The 5,633-nt window shown below is 37.4% G+C and overlaps 1 pseudogene; it reads right to left on the bottom strand.

Moving 5' to 3' along the window:
• Positions 1-824: 824 nt before the first annotated feature.
• On the bottom strand, positions 825-1,280 carry LOC132424467 (ferritin light chain pseudogene; annotated as a pseudogene).
• Between the last annotated feature and the right edge of the window lie 4,353 nt (positions 1,281-5,633).

Here is a 5,633-nt window from a genome sequence, read left to right as displayed (position 1 = left end):
AATACAGGGCTTTTTAGTGGTTTGTTTGTTTTTAACCTGAAAGTACGAATAAGCAACCAAGAATCAATATTCTGAAAATGCATCAAGGGGTAAATGAGTCTTCGAGAGTTTGATCTTCCTGAAGCAATTCTAGTATAGCTAAGATCTTGGCTACTGTTGGAGCATGTATGTGGGGCAGAGGGTATAAATACAAATTCCTTAGCATGATATTCAAGGTCTTCACAATCTTGTCCCTGACACATTTCCAATTTTTCTTTGCAGTATATCCTCCCATATTCCATAATCTTCACTGTCTCTGTCCAAGCCATGCATATGCAGACATCTGTGTCTCTGTTTCACCTAAGATATCTTCTCTCTCTTCCTCACAATTGTATTTGACATAATACTTAATCAGTAACTAGAAAATCCTAAAAGCTTTTCTAGTTTCACTTTTGGAGATCATAACCTCTCTCCCTGTGTCTCCCAATCATATTTCTTTTATCTCCATTTGTACAAATATGTCACTTTACTTTGAATTACAGTTATTTGTGTTTCTTTTCTTCCTTCCTTCCTTCCTTCTCTCCCTCCCTCCCTCCCTCCTTTCTTCCTTTCTTTCTTTCTTTCTTTTCTTTCTTTCTGCTTCAAAAAGCTTTCCTGTTTCCATTTGGTCCAAGGCTTGGGTGAGAGTGCTCCAGAGTGGTTAAATAGCTGCCTAGTGGCTACAGAGAGGGGCTTCAGGCAGAAGCCCTGACACCAGAGAGGGCTCCTCAAAGGCCACTGGGTTCCGGAGGCTCCTAGTCGTGCTTGAGCATGAGCCTTTTGAAGGAATTCTTGCTCAGGCAAACCTAGAGATCAGCCAGCCTGCAGAGGTTGGTCAGGTGGTCACCCATCTTGATGAGTTTCACCTCTTCATCTGGGAGGTGGCTCTCTAGGAAGTCACAGAGGTGGGGGCCTGCACAGGCAGAACCCAGGGCATGGTTCAGGTTCTTCTCCATGAGAATGGCAGCTTCCATAGTGTCCTGGGTTTTACCCCACTCATTTTGAGATGGCTTCTGCACATCCTGGAAGAGGGCATGACCACCGTGCTGCTTTTGCATTTTCAAGAGACTCTTGGCACCCTCGCGCTTCTCCTCAGCCAATTCATGGAAAAAGTGGCCCATGCCCTTCAGAGCCATATAGTCACAGTCGAAATAGAAGTCCAAAGAGAGGTAGGTGTAGGAGGCCTGCAGATGCATATTGACCAGGTAGTTGATGGCGACCTCCACCTCGGTGGAATAATTCTGACAAATCTGGGAGCTCATGGTTGATCAGTAATAAGATGTTAAGCTCAAAAAATGGTGTTGGCTAGTTCTGGTGACGAAGGATAGCTGAGTGGCTGATTCCAAAGGTTGTGACTGGAAAAAAGGTTGGAGAGTGGTCAGAGGCTGGAGCAAGGGATGTCCCTGCGGTCTGTTCCGTCCAAACATCGTTGGAGCAAGAGAGAGATCTGTGGGACTGCTGAGTGCAGTGCCTATTTGTGTTTATTATTCTTTTACTTGAAGGCCAGCTCCTTGAGGGCAAGTTCCTTAAGATCATCCTCTGTGTCTTCTGGTCTCCATAGCCCCTCAGTGCCTGGTCCAAAGCTTTGCACACAATGAGAACTAAGAAATGATTTTTGGATTGAGTTGAAATCAGACTTCTTTGAATAAAGTCCATTACCTATAGGAGTATCCCTTCTGAGGTTTTGAGACATATCAGCTTTCCAAATGGCCTTAACAGTTAGGGGTAGTCATTGTAATCTTTGATGGTTTCAGAGAAAGAGGACTTGTAAAAACTTTGCTCTTACCAGTGAAAATGATCAGGCTGATATTGGGTATTAGAAAACCTATAACCTAATAATTTTGCTTACGTCATTGGAAAAGGAACCTCATTAAAAATAGTGGCAGCTGTTCCCTTAATGATACATTAATCCAGAAGCCTGTGGCCTTCTGCAATCTGTTAACATTTGCTGAGGACAGAAAATTTTAACGTCACAATTTTTGGTAAGTTTGTTAGATATATTTGAAGAAACATATGTATTGAGCCTCTACTATGAGCCATACGGTGTTCTAGTCTCTAATGTGACATTTGATCAAGACATAGCTAAAAACCATTTTATTTAGAAGACTGAATGCCAAACTTTGTCTTGTGATTTAAAGCAATGAAAATTAATTCACCTAAATGTACTTTTTCATATGTCTTTAATGCATGTATTACTTTCTTCTTATTTAGTGTTTTTCCTTTAGAATTTTTATATCTATCTCATCTATGTAAATATAGAATTTCCTTTTAAAAATTTCTTTATCACTTATTACAACTAGTATCTAAAAACAGTAGTTTTTCCCTTATTGTTCCATGCTGTGTTTTAATTATTCTACCTTTTTAAAATTGATTTTTATTGGAGTATAGTTGATTTACAATGTTGTATAACATTTTTTACTTAAACTCCAAGAAAGTGAAGAAATTTGCACTAAGGTGTAAATAAGAAGTCGAAGCTATGCTAAGCATATGAAATGAAGTTAATGAGAACCTAGCAATGTTGAATTAATTTAAAAAATACTTTCTTTATAAGATCCTTATGGATCAAATAAACTACAAAAGGAAACAAGTAAGTAATGCTAAAAGGAAACAATAAAGGAAAATGGAAAATAAAACATATGGGCTATAAAAAATAATGATTAAAATAGCACACAAAGGTAGATGGATATGAGCCTTTTGAAGGATAAGAGATAAAGAAGGATTGGCAGTCAGTAATTCTTAAAATGACAACATATTCATTGAAATACTTAGGCACCTGTGGCTTCCTAGAATTATGTCACTGTATAACAATTCATTTATCCATTTATTTATTTACCAAGCATTTATTTTACTATTTTTTTCATTTTTGTTTCATTCATCCAACATAGATTATAGATTTCAGGTTTCAGAGATGATGACAACCAGTTGTAACTTGATATAGTAAAGCAACTGAAATATATAAAATTTCTGTAAGTAACATCTTGTAATAGAATGGTGACAGTATATTTTCTTTCTCATGGATATTCATTAGGTTAAAACATTTTGAAAAGGAGACAGTGGTTTTATGTCTTGGGAATTCTTTCAGAGGAAATGTACATTTCCTATAATAAATGGGCCCTAATAAAGCTGTTAAAGATAAATGAAATAAATGGTTATTTTTAAGGTAATACCAGTCAATAAATTTGAGTATGAAAATATGAGGAAATAATTCTTAACAGAGGAAGCAAGGGAAAAAATTGATAACTTTAGCTGTCACTTTAAAAATGAACAAAAATACTTCGTGTTTTTGTAAATTACTCATACCTCCTCATATTTGGGGAGAAGAATACAATCTAAGGTAAATAACACAAAAGTTGCTTTCCTACATCAGATATACTTTCTTCAAAGCTGGGTATATGTCAAATTCATTTTAAGGCTACTATTGGCCTTTAGCTCCACCAAAAGACCATCAGAAACACATGTTGATCATGCAAATCTGAGTTTGTTAGACTTACAGTAAGAAAGAACACCAGTATGATAGATTTTTAGCCAGGTCTGTGAAGGGAGAATTTCCAGGAGCAAGTATATAGGGCCCTAGGTGATTTTTAAGGCTGATATTGCAAGGGAGGAAACTGGGATTGGCAAAATTTATAACAAAGTAGCTTTGGTTTGGTGGACATGATAAGGAGAAGGTCTTGAAGTGAGCTATTAGTCTTTATAAGTAAGCTATTTTGGTTGGTTCATAGACTTATCTTCCAAAGCAAGTATTTCCTATAGCAAGCTGCTAAGTTGCTTTTGCCCAGTCCCAGTTTTGTTTAGCACAGAAGCAGGAAAATGTATTTAGTCTTCAAAGTTTGTAGCCCAGGAACAGTAAAGTATGATCTTATTTCTCACTGCAAATAACTTAAAATTAATTCAAAGACCAGATATTTTTCTTTTAGGGTAAGCATACTTCTAGTTCTAGTTCATTCCTTCACCATGAAGGGATCTCAAATGACTCCTGTGCTTCTTTTGGTCCTTACAGTATTGTATTCTTGTCTCCTTTTTAAATAGTCAAACTCTCATTGTTTTATTCACATATTTGGTTGGTCTCCACTGTTTCCAGTGTTGTGCTAGTTATCAGGTACGCAAAGTTGAATGAGTGTAATCTTGCATGAGATGAACATGCAAACAAATACATGCAAGAATTGATAGCTTGCGCTGTTGAAACATTTTGCAGAGGGTACACAAAGAAGGTGTGGATGGTTGGACAAAGTTTTATACCGGAGCTAATGCTCGATCTGAGTTTCAAAGCATATGGAGGAAGAGGGAGAGAAAGGAAGAGAATTGTAGGTTAAAGGAACAGGTGTGTAAGTTTGGGAAACTGCCAACTAAACAGAATGACAATTTAAAATAGAAGTATTACTTATATAGGAATATTTCATTCTTGCTCACAGTTTCTTTTGAACATAGGTCTTATTTCCCTAATAAATCTGAAAGGATCTTGTGCATGGAAAATCTTTTTATATCCCTCATGTCACCTAAATCTGTATCTAGAGAATGTGTTGTAAATACTCTGATTTATTTATATATGGTAACTGAGAAGACCAGAAGGAAAAATATTGTGAGTTGGATTATTTACTCTAACCAGTTTAGCAAATTACTGTTATTTTAACAGGGTTTTCAGTGGGTAGAAGACACATGGGTGATTCCTATAGTAATTCAAGCAAGAAGCTCTCCTCAGCTCTATAATTAATGATTGTGCCCAATATTCAGGGCCAGATTATTAATAACTCATAAGAAAGAGTATTTACCTGATACTTATGTGCAGTAATTTTGCGTGGAAAGAATGGATGCATGTGTATATCACATTAATATTACCAGGTATGAAAGAAAGTCAGCTAGGGGGTTGGGGGAAAGCTTTTCTTTATGTATTAAAAAGATAGCTGTGACAAAGCGAGAGAGAGGCATGGACATATATACACTACCAAACGTAAGGTAGACAGCTAGTGGGAAGTAGCCGCATAGCACAGGGAGATCAGCTCGGTGCTTTGTGACTGCCTGGAGGGGTGGGATAGGGAGGGTGGGAGGGAGGGAGGGAGACACAAGAGGGAAGAGATATGGGAACATATGTTCCCATATGTATGGCTGATTCATTTTGTTGTAAGGCAGAAACTAACACACCATTGTAAAGCAGTTATACTCCAATAAAGATGTGGGAAAAAAATTTTGATTGACCATTAAAAAAAAAAAAAAAGATAGCCCTGTGAGGTTTGCTCTCCTTCTTTCTTGTAGTCTGTGATGCTGATGTGATACAGTCATGCCTGAAGCTCTGGTAGCTGAGTTGTTTCATCGAGGTTACAATAGCATAAACACCAAAAAGCCCAAAAGCTGAAGATGGCTGAGCAAGAGGTTATGAATAGGCTGGCTTTTTGATGACTGAGTTGAGGAACCAATCCTGGGCTTCCTAGCTCCAGACTTCTCCTTATGGAAGATTATTAAATTGCTTAAAGAACTGTTTGTCAGGTCCTAAAAATCTTGCAGCGATAAGCTTTCCTTACTGAAACAATCCCAGTATATGCCTCTTACTAGATTTTCAATGAATATTTGTGTAAGGGGTGTTACTGAACTCAGAGGGGTTTGTGGGTTAAATTGTGTTA

Source organism: Delphinus delphis, chromosome 4 (genome assembly GCF_949987515.2).
Source record: "Delphinus delphis chromosome 4, mDelDel1.2, whole genome shotgun sequence".
Lineage (NCBI taxonomy): Eukaryota > Metazoa > Chordata > Mammalia > Artiodactyla > Delphinidae > Delphinus > Delphinus delphis.
This window is presented reverse-complemented; position numbering and strand designations above follow the sequence as displayed.